Genomic DNA, 25,546 nt, shown 5'->3' with positions numbered 1-25,546 from the left:
GCTGCTGTGCAATGCCAGGTCAATGATTCATAAGACCACTGCCATCTACGACTTGATCATGGATGGAGGACTTGAACTGGCATGTGTAACAGAGACTTGGTTGGATGAAGCAGATGGGCCTGTACTTGCCGCTGCTTGTCCACCAGGTTTCTCTTATGCACAGCAACACAGGCCTTGTGGGTCGGGGGGAGGGTTTGCAGTGATTATTAGGAAGTCATTAGTTTGCACCAGGCGTCCTATTGGGAAGACCCAGTTCTCTGAGTGCTTGTTCTGGAAGTTGGGCAATAGGGGCAGTACAGAATTCCTTTTGGTGTACCGACCTCCCCACTGCACCAAGGATTCCCTGCCCAAACTGCTTCAGGTCATGGCAGATGTTCTCCTGGAGACACCCAGTTTGGTTGTCCTAAGGGATTTTAACATCCATGCCAACGCAACCTTACATGGGGCTGCTCAGGAATTCGTGGAAAGCATGGCCTCCATGGGGCTGTCCCTGAATAAGTCTGGCCCAACTCATAGCCGCGGACATGCCTTGGACCTGGTGTTCACGTCTATGGATGTTGGTGATCTGATACTAAGTAAAAGCGAAACTAAAGAAGTGCCATGGTCAGATCACTTCCTGGTGCAACTGGACTTCTCCATAACACTTCCCCTCTGCAGGGGGGTGGGACCGATTCAGATGATCCGCCCCCGCCATTTAATGGATCCAAATGGTTTCCAGAGAGTGGCAGGGGATTTATCTCATGTTGATGGCCTTTCAGCTGATTCCCTGGTGGCCCGCTGGAATGTGGAGTTAACCAGGGCTATTGACTGTTTGGCTCCAAAGCGTTCTCTCCGATTGCATGGAGCCCGGACAGCCCTGTGGTTATCCACAGATCTGAGGGCAATGAAACAATCGCTGAGACGGTTAGAGCACCGGTGGCGGATAACTCATTCGTAAGCTGACTGGACACGGGTTAGAGCTCAATGTCGAGCCTACCAAGTGGCGGTAGCGGCAAAGAAGACTTTCTTCACTGCCTCTATTGTAGCTGCAGAAAACAGCAGCAGGAGACTCTTTCAGGTGGTTCGCAATTTAGCAGAACCACCTGCTACATCAGGGCCCAGGATGGGCTACATGATCTCCAAATTTCTTTGCAAATAAAGTCACTCAGATTCAGGAAGAGGTAGACTCCACTGTGGGAGCAGGGTCAGGGCGGGAGAGTGCTAGAGTCTTGTCTAGTCAAGTTGTGTGGGATCAGTTCCAATCTGTTACTTCCGAGGATGTGAACAGGCTGCTTGGATGAGTGAGACCAACCACCTGTCTCATTGATCCTTACCCATCCTGGCGTATAAAAGCTAGCCGGGGAGGGCTGGGTGATGGGCTTCGTGGGGTGGTGATTGCTTCTCTCTGTGAGGGAGCCTTCCCAGACCCGCTGAAGGAGGCGGTTATCAAACTGCTTCTTAAAAAACCATCTTTAGATGCTGCCAATATGGCCAACTATCATCCAGTCTGAAATCTTCCATTCTTGGGCAAGGTGATTGAGCAAGTGGTTGCTGAACAACTCCAGACACGCCTGGAAGAAGCGGACCGTTTGGATTCCTTCCAGTCAGGATTCAGGCCTCATCATGGGACTGAAACTGCCTTGGTCGCACTGGTCTGTGATCTCCAGCGGTCTAGGGACAAAGGTGAGAGCTGTTTCCTAGTTCTGCTGGATCTCTCAGTGGCTTTTGACACCATCAACCATAACATCCTTCTGGACCATCTCAAGGGGCTGGAAGCTGGGGGCACTGTTATACTGTGGTTCTGCTCCTTCCTCCTGGGCCGTGTTCAGAAAGTGGTGGGGGGGATGAATGTTCAGACCCCTGGGCTCTCACTTGTGGGGTGCCTCAGAGTTCTGTCCTCTCCCCCATGCCTTTCAACATCATCTATATGCAGCCGCTGGGAGAGATCATCAGGGGGTTTGGGTTGGGTACTCATCAGTATGCAGATGATACCCAGCTCTACCTCTCTTTCAAATCAGAACCAGTGAAGGCAGTGAAGGTCCTGTGTGAGTGTCTGGAGGCAGTTGGAGGATGGATGGCAGCTAACAGATTGAGGTTGAATCCTGACAACACAGAAGTACTCTTTTGGGGGGACAGGAGGTGGGCGGGTGTGGAGGACTCCCTGGTCCTGAATGGGGTAACTGTGTCCCTGAAGGACCAGGTGTGCATCCTGGGAGTCAACCTGGACTCAATTCGGTGTCCAGGACAGCTGTTTATGAGCTCCATCTAGTACGCAGGCTGAGACCATAGCTGGCCATAGACTGTCTCACCAGAGTGGTACATGCTCTACTTATCTCTCGCTTGGACTACTGCAATGCCCTCTATGTGGGCTACCTTTGAAGGTGAATGCGGCAGCTAGACTGGTGAATGGGAGCAGCCGCCGAAACCATTTAACACCGGTCTTGAAAAACCTACCCTGGCTCCCAGTACGTTTCCAAGCACATTTCAAAGTGTTGGTGTTGACCTTTAAAGCCCTAAACGACCTTGGTCCAGTACAGTGGTACCTCAAGTTACATACGCTTCAGGTAACAGACTGAAGTATATAAAAATATACATTCAGCTCGGGAATGTGGGCCAGAGAGAGAGGGGTGCTTGTGCAACACCTGTTTGGATCCAAAGTTATCTCTGGGGTGTCACCAGAGTATCCACGCAACACAGAAATGCCCCTCTTCATGCGAGGGCTTCAGTTTCAAGAGGCTATTTACCAAAAGTTCACTTGCACCAAATTAAGTACAGTTCTTTTTAGGAAACTTGGGGGGGGGGTGAAGTGAAGGGGGGAGTATTGTGGAAAGTGAGAGAAAGAGGGAAGAAGAGGACTACAGTGGTACCTCCGGTTACATACGCTTCAGGTTACATACGCTTCAGGTTACACACTCCATTAACCCAGAAATAGTGCTTCAGGTTAAGAACTTTGCTTCAGGATAAGAACAGAAATCGGGCTCCGGCGGTGCGACAGCAGCAGGAGGCCGCATTAGCTAAAGTGGTCTTCAGGTTAAGAACAGTTTCAGGTTTAGCACGGACCTCCGGAATGAATTAAGTACTTAACCCGAGGTACCACTGTATACCTAAAGGAGCGTAATCACCCCCATCGTTCTGCCCGGACACTGAGATCCAGTGCTGAGGGCCTTCTGGTGGTTCCCTTGCTGCGAGAAGCCAAGTTACGGGGAACCAGCTGGAGAGCCTTCTCGGTAGTAGTGCCCACCCTGTGAAACGCCCTCCCACCAGAGAAAAAAAAACTACCAAACGTTTAGAAGACATCTGAAGGCAGCCTTGTTTAGGGAAGTTTTTAAGGTTCAAGAGGTTATTGTATTTTAATATTCTGTTGGAAGCCACACAGAGTGGCTGGGGAAACCCAGCCAGAGGGGTGGGGTATTATTATTATTATTATTATTATTATTATTATTATTATTATTATTATTATTTGCATTCTCCTATCTCACCAGACTGGGTGCCAAGGGATCTTAGGATGAAGAATTCTTCCTGGTAGGCACATGTGCATGCAATTATGCCTAATACACTGTAATGAGTGGGCCAGTGTGGTGTAGTGGTTAAGAGCGGTAGTCTCGTAATCTGGGGAACCGGGTTCGCGTCTCCGCTCCTCCACATGCAGCTGCTGGGTGACTTTGGGCCAGTCACACTTCTTTGAAGTCTCTCAGCCCCACTCACCTCACAGAGTGTTTGTTGTGGGGGAGGAAGGGAAAGGAGAATATTAGCCGCTTTGAGACTCCTTAAAGGGAGTGAAAGGCGGGATATCAAATCAAAACTCTTCTCTACTTCTTCTTCTGCTTTGTGAAGCTAATTTCTGTAAAAGCCTGGGCTACTTCCTGTGATGTTATTAAATGAGAGTGCTGGAGGTGAAATAATTAAACAGATTAACCAATCAGAACCCAGGGGGTGGAGTCAGAGGGACTATAAAACCAGCTCTGGGAGGGGCGAAGGAAGGAGTTTGTTGGGAGATAGGTGGTTGGTTGGAGTGGGAGTGAATTGGGTTAGTCTGTGGATAGGTTGAGTTAGTGTAGTGAAATAAGGAAGACAAGTAAATATCTGAGAGGTGGTTTAGTGAGTGAGAGCAGGTAGCAGAAGTTATAGGTCTGGATAGGCACCCCATGATTGTAATTCACTGAGACCATTTATGAAACCACATGCTTGCAATAAATAAACAGAAGTTTATGTTCCACATAATCATGACTGGACTCAGTATTGTACCAGGTAAGGTCTGGGTGGTGGCAGTGAGAAATAAAGCGGTGGCACAGGGATCAATAGACGGTGAAATGTCCGGGGACCCTGTGTGATCGCCACACTTCCCAACCTGCAATCCTGTGGGGGGAGGGGGCAAGAATCTATAAGAGGAAGCTTCCAGACCTGGTCTGCTCGGTTCAATAATCCTAAAATTCAGACACCTGGGGGTTTTGAAGGATGACTATATTTCAATTGGCATACTTTTTAAATGAGCGCAACTCAGTTTGATTACTATTTAAAGGGAAACTGAACTGAACTTCTTCTCCCTCTCATTCCACCCTTCATATTTTGTCACTCTTCATTTTCCACATTGGTCTGTTTCCAGGGGAGACCTAGGTAGGGAATATGTGCCTTGGGTTAAGAAAGCTTTGGGTTAAGAATGGACTTCTGGAATGAATTACGTTTTTGTCACTCCATATTTTGTGACTCTTCATTTTCCACATTGTGGCCCACTACTCCTCACTAGACTGTTTTGAGGGATCCTCACACCCTTTTAGTATTCCTTTCTAATGATGTTTTGGGCCTCTCCACAAACCATGCCTGCTGACACCTCCTTCTCATGGATGTAAGATGCCATTTTGGTTTCACTAGCAATAACACTCATGCTTAGAAATGAAAAACAGAGGTGAAAAAGCTTTTGTATCTGCTTTTATTGCAAGGCACAAGCTCATCTAAGCCTTGAAGCTGTTGCTTTTTTCAATCTGGATGCTTTGGAGAAGAAGTCCCTAGCTGGGGATCAAGCGGGATCCAGCGGCTCTCAAAGAGAGGGAGCATCTTCCACTTTTCAAAGGCATCTATCACTCCTCCCGTCTAAAACACAGAAACCAGCAACAAAAAGACAACAGTTAACTAGGTTTCATAGCAAAGTGACCATGTTTGAGACACGAAAATACAAAGCAAGGCATGTTGGACTATAAGAAACATTTCATGATAATAAACCATTGGGTAGGGATAGGTCTGTTTCAGTTTTTCACTTCCAGAAACTATGAATTACATAGATTCACCTTTCAATGAGAATTAAATGCAGTCTCTCAGACACCCCTACCCCTGGGGGACTTTATTTTCTAGGTACAATTAAATATGTCACAGAATAGTGAGGGAGCTTTCAAGGACTCCAATATTCTCCTGCAGACTGGATGTTATGCATGGCAGGGATTTGTTGTCTTTGTGGCCCCGAGGAAGAGTTTTGGGGAAACAGGAAGCTTGCTCGCCATTTTGTGACAATGTTTTGAGAAACATGAGAGATACTGGCACCCTGGGGTTCATTCAGTCCAGTTGCTAATTTCTCTGTATGCACCCAAGACAAAAGTCTACTGCCTCAGGTTCTTTCTTTAAAAGATAAAATAATAATGAAGCTGCTTGGAATTGAAAGTGGGAGATTTGCATGGAATGTATAGGATGTGAAACTGAGGTAATGGGATAGGATGTATAGGATGTGAAACTGAAGTGCCCAGCATCTGTTCAAGCTGCAGAATAGACATCCCTTAGGCACTGAGATAGACAAAGGATGAAGCTGCACAAGAAATTAAATGTGCCCATCCGGTGTGGTTTAGGGATTTGGCAAACGAGATCTGGCATAAGCTTACAGGGAAAAGGAGCCAAAGGTAGCTGGACCAGCCATGAGGCAGGTGAGGACCCTTCATCTGGTGGCAGAAGCCCCTCAGACAACAAACCCATTGGTGCCCCTCCTGCCCCTCTGGTTCTGCCTGTGGTGAAAGAACTTGGCACCATCTTGCTTAAAATGGGCAACAATGGTATTGCCGCTTCTGTGCCTGCAACCAACAGGGTATGGTGTGTGTCAGCGGCAGATCAGGCCATGGCAGGAGGAGCAGGTAGATGGGCTTAGGAGCCGTGCTGGCAGAATGGCAAAGCAGCAATTACCATTTTGCATCAAGCGGCAAAATGGGATGTGCCACCCTTGACTGATTCTGGCATAGGTATTTTTATTTTTATTTTTGCAATGGAGCAATTGAGCTTGCAGGCAAAGGATGATCAGTTTAGGGGACGCTGCATTGGGTACTTAAAATGATCAATCCAGAGGGTAATGGGAGAAGGGCAGGAGGTGTAATTCTCTTTTGGTCAGCTGAAATTACCTTTTGCAACAGAGCATACTAGATAAACACTTTCCAATTTTTTCATGAGTATCGGGACAACGTTTAGGGAAGCAAGAACCGTTGGCTTTATGGCAATGAAAAGGATTGGTAGGTGGACCACGTGCAGATCCTGTGCAAAGAGAGAAACAAACATAACTGTCCACTGGGGAGAAGGAAGTTAATTCACAATAGGATGAAAGAGAGGAACAACTCCACAGCCCTTTGAACAGGAGTGGCTCTGTGATGCTCTGGGTGCTGTGGCATCCCAACTCCTACCCCCCACCCCCACCCCTGCCAGTGGCCACTGGTGTTTACCACCCTTGCTACATTCACAAGAAGAAATGGTCAATCTGCTTATCCAGCTATTTGTTCATGAGTGGAGGGTGTCAGTCCACGAAACACGACAGCAAGAAGTGAGGCACACATGGCTTATACATTATAGAGAAACTAAAGCCTGTAACTAAACTAAACTAAACTAGAGAAACTAAAGTCTGACCAAACTGCGGGAGGCAGTGGAAGACAGGAGTGCCTGGCGTGCTCTGGTCCATGGGGTCACGAAGAGTCGGACACGACTAAACGACTAAACAACAAAGCCTGTAACTGAAGCCATCGGAGCGCCAAGGACTACCCAGAATAAAAGGCTATATACTACATCAAGAATTTTTAACAGACCCAGTAAAAATAAAAATAAAATTCTTAAACTTTTATAAAGATTTGTATAAACAAGAACAATTAGAGGTTAATAAAATGGAAGAATATTTACAGCAAAATAAATTACCATGAATTGAAAAAGAAGAAGTTCAGGCCCTAATCTCCAATATAGAAATAGATGAAATAGCACAGGTAATAAAAAAAAATGAAGAGTGGCAAATCGCCAGGTCTTGACAGAATCACATTAATGTACTATAAGAACCTGGAAGAAGTAACCCTCCCTATATTACAAAGAATAATGAATAATATACTGGGAGGGAAAACACTGGAAAGATAAAAATACGCCCACTAAAGAGGAATGGGTAGTCAAATAGTGTGAGTACTTGGAGCTCGCAAAGCTGACAGATGCAATAAGAGATAAACCTAATAAATTGGTGAAGGAAGAATGGGAATGTTTAAATAATTATTTAGGGGACAAGGGCTCAGCAAGAAAGATCTGGCTATGTTTAGAATGATGCCACATAGAGAAATGTTCCCTGATACCAAGATGAGGGATTCCTTTGGAATGCAGATAGAGATAATTGATAAGAATAATGATCTGTTGTGAGCTTGACGGACGTGTACAATAGATGAGCCTTCCTGCTTTGGCTCATCTTCCTTTTTCTTTTTCTTTTTTTTCTTTTTTTCTTTTTTCTTTTCTTTTATCTTTCCCATAGTTGCTTATGTTCTGTGTCATGTACTTTGATATTTTTTGTAGTTTTAAAAGTTTTTTTCCCCATTACTACTAAGGAATTTTCCTTTGTAATTTTGGTTGTCTATATTTATATGTACCTGTTTAAAGCAAAATAAAAGTTAAAAAAAAAAGAATTTCCCCCCACAAACTAGATACTATATACCCCAAATTTATTGGCAGACCAGTGGAAGAGAAAACTTAAAATTTTATTTTGTAAAACATATTCCATAAATTTGCATAGAATTCCATAAAATCTAACCAAACTGAGAAAAGAAGAGGCTGCTTTTGTTTTTCCTTACCAGTTTTACATGCGATGCCATTTTCCATATATTAAAAAAAGGTAAAGGACTTTTTGGACAGTTAAATCCGATTGCAGACAACTCTGGGGTTGCGTGCTTATCTCGCTCTATAGGCCAAGGGGACCAGCGTTTGTCCGCGGACATGTGGCCAGCATGACTAAGCTGCTTCTGGCAAACCAGAGCAGCACACAAAAAACGCTGTTTACCTTCCCACCAGAGTGGTACCTATTTATCTACTTGTACTTTTGTAGAATAGTGGGTAGACATGGCAGACGACACAGCGATTTCTCCAAGCAGCTCTTTATTTTGTAAGCTGAAACAGAAGACTGAACAGCAAACAGCTCAGCCGGCCTGCTTTTATAGGCAGCCGGCTGTCAACATTGTAGCAACAACAACCCAGAGTTTCCCGCCTAAAATAACTGACGTGGACCTGAGTGAAAACTATCTACAGACCTGAGTGAAAACTATGTACAGTATCCCCCTGCTGGCCCAGGGTGAACTTCACTACATAACACCTTGATGTGCTTTCGAATTGCTAGGTTGGCAGGAGCAGGGACCGAGCAATGGGAGCTCACCCCGTCGTGGGGATTCAAACCGCCAACCTTCTGATCAGCAAGCCCAAGAGGCTCAGTAGTTTAAATCAGAGGGCCACCCACGTCCCTTTTTCCTTCTATTACCCTGCCATAATGAAGTCAACATGTGAACATCAAAGCACAGCTGTCCTCTGAAAGGCAGCTCTCCCTCCAAGTAATGTGTTTAAAAAATGTACATGAAAAAGTGTAATTTCATGACAATAGCATGAAAATATAGGTTATAATAGGGGAAATTGCATAGCAGTTATGGGCATAATGGGGGAAATTCAGCAACACAGTGCATATATCCCCTAATAGATGCACCTTTGTAGGCAATTTTGTCTGATATATACATTTTTATGCAAAATTTACCACTAAAGAAACGTCTCTAGAAAGAAAAGTGAACTTCCTTTGCAAGGCCACAGAACAGCAACTGTACTCCTCTCCCTCTTCCACCCCATAATAGGCTGGCAGGTGTCCCTCTGTCTTCTTCCTCTCCATCCCTTACCTGGGGAAGCCAGGAGCAGCAAACAGAGAACTGCGAAGCACAGGTGAAGGATCTTCATGGCTCAGGATGAATTGTGGTGGCAAAGCCAGGCAAAGCCAGCTTTTAAGCCAAATGGAGCCCCAAAGCTTGCCAAGAGAGGGCTGGGCTTCCCATAACTGTAATTTCTTTGGGACGTTGTGACTTAGGCTGACGTGGAAGAGAACGTTGCCAAAATCACGTGCCTCTGGAACGGCATTCCTGCATTCGGTCAGTCATAGCAGTTTCCACAGAAGATCACAAACTTTCAGATGGGATGTATTCATGTTTCAGAGCAAGATAGCTTGAGTTAAACGAAACATTTATGGAGAAAATGCATTGCCCCGCATAGGCAGGGCCCGGGGGATGTATCCCTCAGGTAAATGACTCACCCCTCACCTGTCCCCACCACATTGCTGGACCCTTGTGGTTACGTGAAGGAAGGGCACTTTTCACATGTTCGCTTCCCACAATGATTATTCTTAGTAGTAGCCCGTGCTCCCCCCCCAAAAAAAAAATGTTAAGGGTTACTCTCATTTTCCTACTCATATTGAAATACTGCTCCTCAATCTGGCCAAACTTAGATTCACAAAATGTTTAGGGGTATGTGTTACCCCTGCATCCCCCCAGGAAATAGCACTGTTAGTAGTAATAGCTTTAAACAGTTCTTCCAGAAAAAAAAGAAAATTCAAGTCCACTGATTGAAGAGGTTGAGTGGAACATGCAGGGCAAGGAGATTTCAAAGGTGAAACGAAGGACTCTTTGCTTACTTGAAGGAAGGGCAATCTTCACATGGTCTCTTGTCCTTTTTCTCATTCTTGTAATCATCATCCTCATCCTTTTTCCTTTTTTAACTGGACTTAACTTTCAGGGGTCTTTTACATTTACCTTTTAGTCCTAAACTATTCAAACAAGATGGAGGGGAGAAGATCACAGTGAGCAAATGCCCAGCAGCTATTGAAGTTTGAGGATGGACTGTTATGATGATCCCTTTCCCCTGAGATAAACAATAGAGGAAACTGCAATTAATCTAAACAATCAAATACCATGTGACTGAAGAATTTGATTAAGAGGAATTCACAAAACTTCACAGAGCAAAGCAACCAAAGACAGAGCTGATCCCAGAGCCTTGAGGCAGGTGAGGATACTGCTTCAGGTGGCAGAAGCCCCCAACCAGGCAGAATGCCCATGGGTGCCCCTCCTGCCCTGCTGCTTCTGCCAGTGGAGGAGAAGCACCAGCATCATCAGCACTGATTTTGGGCTGCCATTTGGGGCAATACGTGAAGTGCCGCCCTAGGCTGATTCTGCCATAGGTGTCTTTTGCAATGAACAAGGTATGAAAACAGCTGGCTGCATAACCAATTAAGCTTGCAATCAAAGGACCATGTATTCAGGGACCACTTAAGTAATTTGTGTAATGAATGGAACAGGTAGCTGGTACTCACTGCTCTATGAAAATGACATTCTGTGTAATAAAAAGGTTGCATTAGAGATACGTTGTACTACCAGTGGTTGTTTAAATAATGAAAAACTTAATTAAGACAACTGTAAATCTTGCAGGCTGTATAATCAACCTTGTTGTTGTTTAGTCGTTTAGTCGTGTCCGACTCTTCATGACCCCCTGGACCAGAGCACGCCAGGCACTCCTGTCTTCTACTGCCTCCCGCATTTTAGTCAGATTCATGTTTGTAGCTTCGACCTACATAATGACTATAATGAGTTTTGTTTTGGTTAATTCTGTTTCTGAAGGAATAGAATGGCTCTAAGACATGTAAGGGAGGGAAGAGGGAGGGAAGAGAGATGAGTTTGTATCGATGCAGTTTTTACGTAATGGATGAAATAATAAGGTTTTAATGGAAAACTCAAATGGATATAGCAGACAAATGCTATATTAAAGGCACGTGATTTTGGCAACGTTCTCTTCCACGTCAGCCTAAGTCACAACCTCCCAAAGAAATTACAATTATGAAATCTTCTTCTCCCTTCCTGCCCTCTCTTGGCACGCTTTGGGGCTCCATTTGGCATTAAAAGCTGGCATTCAGCTTTGCCACCACAATTCATCCTGAGCCATGAAGATCCTTCACCTGTGCTTTGCAGTTCTCTCTTTGCTGCTCCTGGCTTTCCCAGGTAAGGGATGGAGAGGAAGAAGACAGAGGGACACCTGCCAGCCGATTGTGGGGTGGAAGAGGGAGAAGAGTACAGCCTTGCAAAGGAAGCTCACTTTTCTGTCTAGAGACGTTTCTTTAGTGGTAATCTCTTTAGTGGGAATTCTTTGCATAAAAAGCATATATCTGACACAATTGCCTACCAAAGTGTGTCTACTAGGGAAAATATGCACTGTGTTGCTGAATTTCCCCCATATTATGCCCATAACTGCTATGCAATTTCCCCTATTATAACCTATATTTTCATGCTATTGTCATGAAATTACACTTTTTCAGGTACATTTTTTACACACATTACTTGGAGGGAGAGCTGCCTTTCAGAGGACAGCTGTGCTTTGATGTTCACATGTTGACTTCATTATGGCACAGTAATATAAGGAAAAGGGGACGCAGGTGGTGCTCTGGGTAAAACCTCAGTGCCTTGGACTTGCTGATCGTGAGGCGACGGTTCAAATCCCCACGGTGGGGTGAGCTCCCATTGCTCGGTCGCAGCTCCTGCCAACCTAGCAATTCGAAAGCACATCAAAGTCAAATAGATAAATAGGTACCGCTCTGGTGGGAAGGTAAACGGCTTAGTCATGCTGGCCACATGACCCGGAAGCTGTCTCTGGTCAAACGCCGGCTCCCTCAGCCTGTAAAGCGGGATGAGCACACAACCCCAGAGTTGTCTGCAACTGGACTTAACTGTCAAAAGAGTCCTTTACCATTTTTTTAATATATTGAAAATGGCATCGCATGTAAAACTGGTAAGGAAAAACAAAAGTGGCCTCTTCTTTTCTCAGTTTGGTTAGATTTTATGGAATTCTATGCAGATTTATGGACTATTTTTTACAAAATAAAATTTTGATTTGTCTCCTCCACAGGTCTGCAAAAAAATTTGGGGTATAAAGTTTCTAATTAGTGGGGAAATGTTTCTTGATATAATATAGAGCCTTTTATTCTGGGTAGTTCTTGGGGCTCTGATGGCTTCAGTTACAGGCTTTAGTTTCTCTATAACGTATAAGCCATGTGTGCCTCACTTCTTGCTGTCGTGTTTTGTGGACTGACACCCTCCACTCATGAGCAAATAGCTGGATAAGCAGATTGACCATTTCTTCTTGTGAATGTAGCAAGGGTGGTAAACACCAGTAGCCACTGGCAGGGGTGGGGGTGGGGGGTAGGAGTTGGGATGCCACAGCACCCAGAGCGTCACAGAGCCACTCCTGTTCAAAGGGCTGTGGAGTTGTTCCTCTCTTTCATCCTATTGTGAATTAACTTCCTTCTCTCCACTTATGTGTGTTTCTCTCTTTGCACAGGATCTGCACAGGCCAGGAGACCTAGGAATGCTAGGCAATGTGTTAAAGCCAACGGTCAGTGCTTCCATTTACCTTGTCCCGATACTCATGAAAGAATTGGAAGGTGTTACTTGTTGGCTAACTGTTGCAGAAGGTAATTTCAGCTGACCAAATGAGAATTACACCTCCTGCCCCTCTCCCATTACCCTCTGGATTGATCATTTTAAGTACCCAATGCAGAGTCCGATAAATTGATTATCCTTTGCCTGCAAGCACAATTGCTCCATTGCAAAAATAAAAATAAAAATACCTATGCCAGAATCAGCCAAGGGTGGAACATGCCATTTTGCCGCTTGATGCAAAATGGTAATTGCTGCTTTGCCATTCTGCCGGCACGGCTCCTAAGCCCATCTACCTGCTCCTCCTGCCATGGCCTGATCTGCCGCTGACACACACCATACCCTGTTGGTTGCAGGCACAGAAGCGGCAATACCATTGTTGCCCATTTTAAGCAAGATGGTGCCGGGTTCTGTCCTCACAGGCAGAACCAGCGGGGCAGGAGGGGCACCAATGGGTTTGTTGTCTGAGGGGCTTCTGCCACCAGAAGCAGGGTCCTCACCTGCCTCATGGCTGGTCCAGCTATCTTTGGCCCCTTTGCCCTGTGAGCTTATGCCAGATCTCCTTTGACAAATCCCTAAACCACACCGGATGGGCACATTTAATTTGTTGTGCAGCTTCATCCATTGTCTATCTCAGTGCCTAAGGGATGTCTATTCTGCAGCTTAAACAGATGCTGGGCACTTACTCTGTGTGGTGTCCTGCCCTCCACCATTTAAGATTACCTTAGTTTCACATCCCATACATTCCATGCAAATCTTCCACTTTCAATTCTAAGCAGCTTCATTCTTATTTTATCTTTTAAAGAAAGAACCTGATTCAGTAGACTTTTGTCTTGGGTCCTGGCAGAGAAATTAGCAACTGGACGGAATGAACCCCAGGGTGCCAGTTCTCTCGTGTTTCTCAGAACATTGTCTCAAAATTATGAGCAAGATTCCTGTTTTCCCAGAACTCTTCCTCAGGGCCACAAAGACAAGAAATCCCTGCCGTGCATAACATCCAGTCTGCAGGAGAATATTGGAGACCTTGAAAGCTTGCTCACTATTCTGTTAAAGAAATTGGAGTTCTTGTTGAAAGTACACTAAAAAGGATATACCAAGAGCTCTGGCCAAAAGTTTCAATACAAGGAATAATTCCTACTCGAGAGTTGAAAAGAAAAACGTGTATATTCTGCTAAGAATAACAGTTTTAAACTAATAGTAGATTTAAACACAACGTATAAGTGCGACAATTTTGAAATAATAGTAAATTTAAACACAACGTTTAAGTGCAAAGATAATGTAGTTTCAAATATGCAGTAATATAGTATAAAGGTACATAAAATACCAGTACACAACAATTGTTTTATACAAGTCTCAATGGCAGTCAAAAGAGTCCATATTATATAAAATTAGAATAAAGAATTAAATAGGGCCAAAAAGAAGTATCCGGAGTATGAATCAGATGTGCGACTCAGTAGTGGTGACCAGGACAGGGCCCTGTTTCGGAGTAAACGCCTTCTCCAGCTGGTAATATCAAATAATATGTCAAAATAGATCAAGGTTCTCCAATACCATAATTCATAAATATAATAAAGTATATACATTCTAAAGTGTATTAACCACATATCATAATATTTGGTTCCATACCTCGTTTTTTTAAGGAATATAAATCTGTTGGAAGTCTGTATCATTCAATTCTTTTATGTTTCTTTTTCTTACATACGTCTAGAAATGAGAATTTACAAGAGTTATTATTTCCAGTCAAATTGTTTGTGAAAAACGGACATCAGATGAGTGTTTTCTCACCTTAGATAAATGAACCCAAATTTTCTTGCGTTTCTCTGTGCGTTTTCTATTAGGGAGTGAGATCATTGTCTTATATGTGTGTCTGTGGGGGAGGAGGATAAGCTCTCCCTTCTTAAAGGTGTAGACAGAGAAGAGATATAAAGTCCAAGGTCGTCTGTAGTGGTTTTTTAAAGAAAAGAATTATAGTCTTGATGTTCATTCAAGCCCTTGGGGGACATCGTTTCAAACAAATGAATATATCGTGCTTCCTGTTGTAACAATAGTCTATCAATGTTTCTCCTGGTATAGCGTTTTCTCCAATAAACGAGAGCACGTGTTGCGGTGTGGGCCACCGGGCCAGACCTCTTGTTGCCAGGCAGGTTAATAGTTGTTGCCTGGCATTGTGATTGGATAACCGGGTTGCTGGGGCAAATTGTATGTTGCAAATTGGGTGGGTGGGACCTTGGTCTTTAAATATTGGTGCACTCTGGTTTCTCTTTCTCTTTGCAGAGTGCATCGGATCAGGAGCAATCTTCTCATTGTCTGGTTACATTTCTTTATTTTCCCCCTTCTATTTATCCTCTCTAGTCCCTTAATTAATTTAATTTCCCTTTTTCCCTGCTTGATTTCCCACCCCACACCTTACCCTGCCATTTGGGAAGATTCTCCCTGGATCTGTGAGCGCTGCCTGTGCGTAATCCTCCTGGGCTTGCCTTTCCCAATAGGGAGAGAGCCCCCATTAGGGGCTTTCTTTTGCAAAGAGGTTTTTCCCCATTTTTGCCTGTTTAATTGTGGGGCTAGTCAGGGCTGTTCCCAGCTTAGCTAGAATCACTTCGTTTATAGTATCCTCATAGGTTGGCTTTATTTTGGGTGCATGCAGAGCTGTTGGCTGAGTTTTAATTTAGCCTTGGGTGGGAGCACTATATTGAGTTCCTTTAATATTGCAATGAGACAAAAAAGGCAGAGAGCGGAAGCATGGAGGCCTTCACGGCCTGCTCGGCCTGCACATATCATTCAAGCTTAAGCCTGCTACAGTTAGCAGTACAGTAATTGTTAAGTCTCTGTGACATGTGACTCACTTTCTCTATAAGAATTTATCTGTTTGCTTGCAGGCTCACTTGTTGCTAATGTATATCTTAGGCAGACAGGAGCCAGAGGCTCTCTGTGCCTCCAGTGAGCACTCTGTGTATGCTCTTTAACTATGCTGTTTCAGAACAAGTTTATTTTCTTCAAGTTTGTTTTGCCCTGATAGTGGCAATTGCCATTTTAGAGACGAGCCATTGTGGCTTAGTGGCTAGAGCACAGGACTAGGACCTGGGAGACAGGGTTCATATCCCCCACTTAGCCATTGTTATCACAAAACAAAACAAGCTGCTCCTTTTGGACTATTCTGTTGCTGGATAGTTCGGCCCACTTGTGATATTGCTCCCAAAAAGAACTTTGGGTTTCTTGAGGAGGTGCTTCTCTCTAAAGGGCAAGCAGGGGTACCTGGATAGGTTGTGGGCTGCCTCGAGTTTGTTATCTCATTGGAAACATTTATGTCTGGCCTAGCAGGTGATCTTAGGGCTTGGCCCTAGAATTTGATGGCCTCTGGCAGCGTTTCTTGCATGAATAGCATCCCCATGTGTGCACAAAGCATTGGTTTCACCTGTTCCTCACATTGTTTAGGTTTTTTCTTTTTGCAGACTATGACAGGGCCTTTGCAGATGCCTCCAGAGCTTGCCTCTCCTGCAGAGGATGACTTGTTGATGCCCCAGGTGCCTTCTTCCAGAAGGAAGCGTCTTCAGAGGCAGGAAAAAAGCGGAGCAGGGATGATGCTTACACCTCCTTGCAGGTAAATCATCACTGGGCTCTGATGATGATTCAGACATCACCTTGGACCTCTCCAGGGGTCAGGGTGAGGCTGTTCCAGGTCTTTAGGGATCATCCTGGATAGCTCAGCTGGTCAGCGTATGGTGCCGGTAATGCCTAGGTTGCAGGATTGGTCCCTGTATGGGACAGCTGCACGCTCTCTCATCACTCTACCTGGACACTGAGGTCCAGCGCCGAGGGCCTTTCTGGTGGTTCCCTCTCTGTGAGAAGCCAAGTTACAGGGAACCAGGTGGAGGGCCTTCTCGGAAGTGGCACCTGCCCTGTGGTACACCCTCCCACCAGATGTCTACTACCAGACTTTTTAGAAGACATCTAAGGCAGCCCTGTTTAGGGAAGCCTTTAATGTTTGCTGCATTACTGTATTTTAATCTTTTGTTGGAAGCTGCCCAGAGTGGCTGGGGAAGCCCAGCCAGATGGATGGGGTACTAATAGATTATTATTATTGTTGTTGTTGTTGTTGTTGTTGTTGTTTATATTGTGGGAGAGTGGACTAGATGATCCTCAGGGTCCCTTCCACCCCACTATTCTTTAAGTTGCTATTCACTATGGGAATGTTAGATGCAGGGCTGCCATCATCCCCTCAGCTTGCTAGGATCGCAGGGACGGGGACATGTGGACCACTTGTGCAGCTCCACATTTCAAATGGAAATCCCCTGAGCTATAGAATCTTAAGCTGGTATGCAGGAAGCTGGCCCGGCAGCAGCTTTGTTGGGACTTTTTAGGGTTTCTGGCCGGCGTTGGCCCTGTAAATTTACACATCATGGTGGCAACACTAGGCAGGGCATTTTGCCCAATGTGGGGGCTGGGGGCTAGCAAGCAATAACTCTATACCTCTTGCCCATATTTCCCAAAAAAATCTTCCTTGAAAGCCTGGCCAAATGGTTATCTAGATAGGTCAGTGGTTTTGCGCTTGTGGGAAGGGTTTTCCCATGGTTTGGGATTCCGCTGGCTCTTCAGCCAGTGGCTCAGAATACAGCAACTCAAAGCCAGTCAGAGAGCTACCTGCGTTAGCAAGTAAGAAGGTTAGGAAGCAGCTTTCATTGGACATATGGTGGTATCCCCTTGATTCTCCTGCTATTCCTATTTTCATTTATCCCTTTGGGGATTGTCCCTAGGAAAGCCCCATATAATCCCCCATATAATTTATCGCATCCCAAAGGCACCTCAGTGAATGACTCTCTGGAATTGTTCTGCAAAATATGCATCTTTGGATCAGGCAGTTGAGCTTACCAACATATTGGAAGAGGGCCTTGTTGGCATTATGCGATATTGAATTGGCTGTCAGGCTGCTGCCGGTTCACCCTCAAGATTATAAGTAGTTGGGCTTAATTGGATGGTCCTTACATTTATAAGGCGATGCCAATGGGTTGCGCTATAGGCTGTGCAGCACTTGAGTCCTTTAGCGTCTTTCTGGATTGAACATTGTGAGTCAATACTCGTTTAACTGGGGGTATCGTTATGTGGATTATTTTACTGGCTGGTTCATGTGACACCAGCCTCTGCTAAGGCTTACTGTACGCCCCTTTTATTCCCTGAGGAGCTGGGTGTTCCCAGTGGATAGGACAGTGGCTCCTACTGCCCCTTTTAACGTATTTGGGGGCTAGCTGGATACCGTTGCTCATACCTCTGCTTGCCTGTGGAAAAGCTGTTTGCCATGAAGGACGTTATTCTTGTAATACTTCCTCTGATAGCAAATGTTGCTTTGTCAGATTCTATCATTGCTAGGTCAGTTTTAAAAAAAAATGGCATGCAGGGTGGTTGTTCCAGGCTGCCCCTTCCATTCCTCCTTGGCCAGGTGGGGTCTCATGGCCCAGGGTCCCTTCATCATCCTGTACAGTGGCCTTGAGCCTGGTAGGGCAAGGCAATCACATGTGACCTAACTTTTCTTGAGTTTTCCCCATTGTAGTGTCAGCGCACATCTGGACTGAGGAGTACAGGGACCGTCGGGTCTGTCTTGGTCTGATAACCAGGCAGTGTGAGGGTCCTGGCAAAATGGTCCTCATGCTTTGGCAGAGTCTCCGTCCCCCTTTTAAGTTCTTTCCAGCTGCACTGCTTAAGGTTTAATATTGCGTTTCTGCTCATTTTATTATGGGATCATCTAATGTTTTCGCTGTCACTCTATCCCGTTTTCAGTTGGAGAGCTTCAGATCCTGGCCTCTGGACGCCCAGCTATAGCCGGATTTTCTGGAGCTCCTGTGGCGCTTTGGCAACAATTGATAATTAAGAGGAGTAGTAGCTTACATTTCCCCTTCTACTTTCAGGCCTGGACTGATTTCTTAGCGTTTAGCTGGGAGTCCTCGGCCATTCAGAGGAACTTGCCTCCATCCTCTGAGCAGGACCTGCAGTAATTGGACTACCTGCTGCAGATTGGATGCACTGTTAAAACTATCAGAATTCAGTCTGCTGCAATGTCTGCCAGAGTAAAGCTTTAATTTTTCAGAGACCCTTCTAAAAGTGTGTCGTGCTCAGGGTCTCAGACGGTTGTAAAAGGCTCCAGCCTTCACAGGACTGCAGGCAGGAAGCCGGTCAAACTTCACCTATGCAGTATCTGCAACAAGTTAAGACTTCTCTCCCGGTTCTAGATCTAGACGAGACTTCTTTCAGTATTCCATTGTAATTTTGGTGTACTGAGGGTTGGGGAAATTGTGTTGGAGCCAGCACAGGGCTGAGAGTTTGGAGGCTTATTGCCTCTGGATTTTTCCTCATCTGCTTTGGAGCTTGTCATAAGTGTCTGGAGCTCTAAGTCAGACCTAGTGGGCTGGGTTGCCATCATCAGGCTTCCAGTCACAGGTAAGGTGGGCCCTTGCCCTGTTATTGGATACCAGAAACATTTGGCTTTTCGTTCCCCTGGGGGCTGGCTCGATCCTAGAAGTTGCTGGTTCTCGTGGGTTGCTCCTTCGGGATATATGCGTTCCCCTTTTGGAGTTGAGACTTGTAGTGCACAACTCCAAAACTGACCAGCTGGGTCGGGGGGAAGTTGTCCGCCTCCCAGCGACTGGGGAGGTGGGCCCGTGCCCAGTCAAGGATGTAAGGAAGTACTTGGCCTTGAGCCTCCTGGGGACGGCCCCCTACTCATGCATGAAAATGGTCACCCTTTGGCGCGACACCAGTTCACAAAAGTCATGCGTATGGCCATCTCTGCTTGTGGGATCTCAGCCTCTGGTTTCGCCCCTCATTCCTTTCGCATAGGTGCAGCGACTATGGCGGCCCATTGGGGATTCTCAGCCGCCAGGATCAAGGATTTGGGGAGATGGAAATCGTATGCTTTCAAGGGTTAAGTGCGAAACAAAATGCTGAGTTTGGTACTTATGCTTGTTTGTTTCAACCCTTGCAGATCCCACGCTGGTCTGCGTCTGGATAGTGGGACACAGCATCGTTCATTGGGCTGGCAGCAGAGCGAGGCAGTCTGCAAAGGGAGCGTGTCTCGGCCTCCCACAGCACGTGCAAGTGTCATGGTTTTCCAGACGTGGAATGTCATGGGGAGAGTTTATGCCGCTGATTGGTCGCCAGCCGCTCTCAGACCTCCCCACCCTATGGTCATAGTGGTGCAGCTGGGAAAAAATGATGTGGCAACTATTGATTGCCTTGCTTTGCACACCTCAATCCAAAAGGGATTTGGAGGCATTGGCAGCCTTATTACCTTCAGTGAGAATAATTTGGTCTCACCTGTTGCAAAGGCAAACCTGGCGCAGTGTTTCCCGCCCGGAGGCCACTGAAAGGGCCAGGAAGCGCATTAACTCTGCTGTTTGTGTGAAGGTATTGGAGCTGGGTGGTTTGGTATTTCGCACCCAGACATTAATTTTAAGGCTGAGGCCCTTTACCGGGCAGATGGAGTGCACCTCTCCGATTTGGGGAATGATGTTTGGCTGGATGTGGTGGCTACTAAATTGGGTTCATGGTTGGGTTTGTGAGTGGTTGGCGGCGAGCGTTAGAGCTCGTGTGGCGGTTAGGCATTGGTTATAATATGCTGGTGGTGGAGGGGTCAGGCTGGGCCTGCTCCTCCCATTGCGCTGAAGGGAATTCCGTTAAAGGAATCCTGGGGCTTGCCATGATTTCGTCCAATCCCTGTCATGGGACCAGGGCCGCTCAATCCCTGTCATGGGAATCCTTGTCATAGGATCTGGGCCGGCAAGCTTTCGGGGAGCTGCTGGGGTGAGCGGCGTGGGTCCGACGCTTAGCTCAAATGACCCCCAGTTTGACTTTCTCTTCTACTGGCTACCGATCGGACCTCGGGATGTCAGTTCTGTCCCAGGCGGGGGGACAGATAGTCATAACCAATGTCTAAACAACCACTCACTGATTTTGTATTTTAATAAAGTTGTGGCCAAAATAGTGCCCAAAAACCAAAACTAAATTACGTGTTATGTGTGAAGTTATTTGAGGGGTGGCCTGGGGACCTATACACGCAAATAAATCTACTCTTGGTTTCCAGATAATGAAGAAGACAAGATCATCCTCCGTATGTTTTTGCTGTATATAATGTTCCACCATTGGGGCTTCTAGCACTCTGTTGCAGATCCGTGATCGATGTTCGTTTATGCGTAGTTTAATTGGTCTGGTGCTTTTGCCTATATATGTCTTGTGGCGTGGGCACATCCATGCATACACGCTATTCTTTGTGTTACAGTTACTAAAATGTTCAATCTGAAACTTGAAGCCGGTCTGTATGTTGACAAACTCCTTTACTTGTAGTGCGTATCTGCATACATTGCAACTACCACATTTGTAGTGACCTTTAGTTGATGCTTCCGGGTATGTAAGTTGATCCGATTTCACCAAATAATTCCTCAGTGATTTGCTTTTTTTTAGACCAATTATGGGTGGTTTTTGACATCCTGGGATGTTGGATAACAAATGCCAATGTTTATATATGAGTTTCTTAATGCTAGAAGTATATGGTGTAAATTGCAGTGATGTGCAAATACGATCTTCTCTGGGTTTATCCGAGGTTTTTATAGCGAGAAGGTCTTTCCTGTTTTTCACTTCCGCTCTATCTTGAGCAGCAGCAAGAGTCCGTGATGTGTATCCTCGTTGTAATAAAGACTGTGTGAGTTGATAGGCGCTATTTTATAGTCATGTTGGAACGATGCATTTCTTTTTAGTCTTAAATACTGTCCATACGGTAAGTTGTTCAATAAATGTGGAGCGTGAAAGGATGAAGCGTGTGGTAATGAATTTCGATCGGTCGGTTTATGGTATGGGCGGATCTTAAGTTGTTGAGAGTGATCTTTAAAGACTGTGACATCCAGAAAATTAACTGATGGTCCTCACCTGCCTCATGGCTGGTCCAGCTCTGCAATCAGGCGTGTCTTTCAGATATAAAGAATTTGAAAGAAGGAATTTTGTCCTGGGTCATTGCAGAGAAATTAGCAACTGGACTGAACAAACCCCAGGGTGCCAGTTCTCCCGTGTTTCTCAAAACATTGTCACAAAATGGTGAGCAAGCTTCCTGTTTTCCCAGAACTCTTCCTCAGGGCCACAAAGACAAGAAATCCCTGCAGTGCATAACATCCAGTCTGCAGGAGAATATTAGAGACCTTGAAAGCTTGCTCACTATTCTGTGACATATTTAATTATAACTAAAAAATAAAGTCCCCCAGGGGTAGGGGTGTCTGACAGATTGCATTTAATTCTCATCGAAAGGTGAATCTATGTAATTCATAGTTTCTGGAAGTGAAAAACTGAAACAGACCTTTGCCTACCCAATGGCTTATTATCATGAAATGTTTCTTGTTGTCCAACATGCCTTGCTTTGTATTTTCGTGTCTCAAACATGGTCACTTTGCTATGAAACTGAGTTAACCGTTGTCTTTTTGTTGCTGGTTTCTATGTTTTAGACGGGAGGAGTGATAGATGCCTTTGAAAAGTGGAAGATGCTCCCTCTCTTTGAGAGCCGCTGGATCCCGCTTGATCCCCAGCTAGGGACTTCTTCTCCAAGGCATCCAGATTGAAAAAAGCAACAGTTTCAAGGCTCACATGAGCTTGTGCCTTGCAATAAAAGCAGATCCATAAAGCCTTTTCTCCTCTGTTTTTCATTTCTAAGCATGAGTGTTATTGCTAGTAAGAACCCAAAATGGCACCTTACGTCCATGAGAAGGAGGTGTCAGAAGGCGTGGTTTGTGGAGAGGCCCAAAACGTAATTAGAAAGGAATACTATGAGGGGGTTAGGATCCCCCAAAACAATCTAGTGAGGAGGACTGGGCCAAAATGTGGAAAATAAAGAGTCACAAAATATGGGGGGGTGGAATGAGAGGGAGCAGAAGTTCCGTTCTGCTTCTATTTAAATGGTAACCAACCTGGGTGGCACTCTTTTAAAAAGTTTGCCAGTTGAAATATGGTCATTCTTCAAAATCCACAGGTGTCTGAATTTTGGGATTATTGAACTGACCAGACCATGTCTGGAAGTTTCCTCTTATAGATTCTTGCCCCCTCCCCCCACAGTATTGCATGTTGGGAAGTGTGGCGATCACACAGGGTCCCGGACGTTTCACTGTCTATTGATCCCTGGGCCACCACTTTATTTCTCGCTGCCACCACCAGCGAGTCCAGTCTGGGTTGGAACATAAACTTGTCCAGTCTGGGTTGGAACATATGCTGGGTTGGAACATAAACTTCTGTTTATTTATTGCAATTTAACAAGCGTGTGGTTTCATACCTGCTCACTATATGAGCCCACTCATTATAGTATATTAGGCATAATTGCATGTACATCTGCCCACCAGGAAGAATTCTTCATCCTAGGATCCCATGGCACCCAGTCTGGTGAGATAAGAGAGTGCAAATAATAATAATAATAATAATAATAATAATAATAATAATAATAATAATATTTATACCCCACCCATCTGGCTGGGTTTCTCCAGCCACTCTGGTCGGCTTCCAACAGATTATTAAAATACAATAAAATATTAAACAATAAAAACTTCCCTAAACAAGGCTGCCTTCAGATGTTTTTCTCTTTGACATCTGGTGGAAGGGTGATCCACAGGGCGGGTGCCACTACCGAGAAGGCCCTCCGCCTGTTTCCTGGTAACTTGGCTTCTCACAGCAACGGAACCGCCAGAACGCCCTCAGCACTGGACTCAGTGTCCGGGCAGAATGATGGGGGTGGAAATGCTCCTTTAGGTATACTGGACCAAGGCCATTTAGGGCTTTCAAGGTCAACACCAAAACTTTGAATTGTGCTCGGAAACGTACTGGGAGCCACTATAGGTCTTTCAAGACCGGTGTTATATGGTTTCGGAGGCCGCTCCCAGTCACCAGTCTAGCTGCCGCATTCTGGATTAGTTGTAGTTTCCAGATCACCTTCAAAGGTAGCCCCACACAGAATGCATTGCAGTAGTCCAAGCGAGAGATAAGTAGAGCATGCACCACTCTGGTGACACAGCCTATGGGCAGGTAGGGTCTCAGCCTGCGTACCAGATGGAGCTGTTGACAGCTGCCCTGGACACAGAACTGACCTGCTCCTCCATGGACAACTGTGAGTCCAGAATGAATCCCAGGATGCACAACTGGTCCTTCGGGGCATGGTTACCCCATTCAGGACCAGGGAATCTTCCACACCTGCCCGTCTTCTGTCCCCCCAAAAACAGTATTTCTGTCTTGTCAGGATTCACCTCAATCTGTTAGCCACCACCCATCCTCCAACCTCCTCCAGACACTCACATAGGACCGCCTTAACTGGTTCTGATTTGAAAGAGAGTTAGAGCTGGGTATCATCCGCATACTGATGAACACCCAGCCCAAACCCCCCAATGATCACTCCCAGCTGCTGCATGTAGATGTTGAAAACATCTGCCCTCAGATCTGTGGACCAGACCCGGAGGCAGGGATAGTCCTCAAACAACGACTAAACCTGCCTCTTCGGTAATGACGTAGTCTGGTCTTAGCGTAACTTCTCCTCCTACCCCTAATCACTGAGATCGGTTCTCCCAGTGCATCCCACCACCCACCACCCGATAAGCTCCATCTGGTACGCAGGCTGAGACCCTAGCTGGCTATAGACTGTCTCACCAGAGTGGGGTATGCTCTACTTATCTCTCGCTTGGACTACTGCAATGCATTCTGTGTGGGGCTACCTTTGAAGGTGATCTGGAAACTACAATAATAATAATAATAATAATTTATTATTTATACCCCGCCCATCTGGCTGAGTTTCCCCAGCCACTCTGGGCGGCTCCCAATCAGTGTTAAAAACAGTACAGCATTACATATTAAAAACTTCCCTGAACAGGGCTGCCTTAAGATGTCTTCTGAATGTCAGGTAATTCTTTATCTCTTTGACATCTGATGGGAGGGCGTTCCACAGGGCGGGCGCCACTATCGAGAAGGCCCTATGTCTGGTTCCCTGTAGCCTCACTTCTCGCAATGAGGGAACCACCAGAAGGCCCTCGGCACTGGATCTCAGTGTCCAGGGTGAACGATGGGGGTGGAGACGCTCCTTCAGGTATACAGGACCGAGGCCATTTAGGGCTTTAAAGGTCAGCACCAACACTTTGAATCGTGCTTGGAAATGTACTGGGAGCCAGTGCAGATCTCTCAGAACCGGTGTTATGTGGTCCCGGCGGCCACTCCCAGTCACCAGTCTAGCTGCCGCATTCTGGATTAATTGCAGTTTCCGGGTCACCTTCAAAGGTAGCCCCACGTAGAGCGCGTTGCAGTAGTCCAAGCGTGAGATAACCAGATCATGCACCACTCTGCCGAGACAGTCCGCGGGGAGGTAGGGTCTTAGCCTGCGTACCAGGTGGAGCTGGTAGACAGCTGCCCTGGACACAGAGTTAACCTGCGCCTCCATGGACAGCTGTGAGTCCAAAATGACTCCCAGGCTGTGCACCTGGTCCTTCAGGGGCACAGTTACCCCATTCAGGACCAGGGAATCCTCCACACCTGCCCGCCTCCTGTCCCCCAAAAACAGTACTTCTGTCTTGTCAGGATTCAACCTCAATCTGTTAGCCGCCATCCAACCTCCAACCGCCTCCAGGCACTCACACAGGACCGTCACCGCCTTCACTGGTTCTGATTTAAAGGAGAGGTAGAGCTGGGTGTCATCTGCATACTGATGAACACCCAGTCCAAACCCCCTGATGATCTCTCCCAGCGGCTTCATATAGATATTAAAAAGCATGGGGGAGAGGACAGAACCCTGAGGCACCCCACAAGTGAGAGCCCAGGGGTCTGAACACTCACCCCCCACCACCACTTTCTGGACACGGCCCAGGAGGAAG

The 25,546-nt window shown here is 45.9% G+C and overlaps 2 long non-coding RNA genes across 2 annotated transcripts in view; one reads left to right on the top strand and one right to left on the bottom strand.

Moving 5' to 3' along the window:
• The window catches only part of LOC310842121, a 41,095-nt gene extending 18,760 nt beyond the window's left edge, over window positions 1-22,335 (top strand). Inside the window, exon 3 of the long non-coding RNA XR_014562890.1 lies at window positions 22,160-22,335. This is a non-coding gene — a long non-coding RNA (uncharacterized lncRNA). The remainder of the gene's footprint in view (window positions 1-22,159) is intronic.
• On the bottom strand, window positions 4,891-6,468 carry LOC310842234. The gene is made up of 2 exons (XR_014563023.1): window positions 6,351-6,468; window positions 4,891-5,067 (listed from the first exon to the last, which is right to left on the bottom strand). It is a non-coding gene; the product is annotated as an uncharacterized lncRNA (long non-coding RNA).
• Window positions 22,336-25,546: the final 3,211 nt, after the last annotated feature.

Source organism: Podarcis gaigeae (assembly GCF_964106915.1).
Source record: "Podarcis gaigeae genome assembly, chromosome: 3".
Classification (NCBI taxonomy): domain Eukaryota; kingdom Metazoa; phylum Chordata; class Lepidosauria; order Squamata; family Lacertidae; genus Podarcis; species Podarcis gaigeae.
This window is presented reverse-complemented; position numbering and strand designations above follow the sequence as displayed.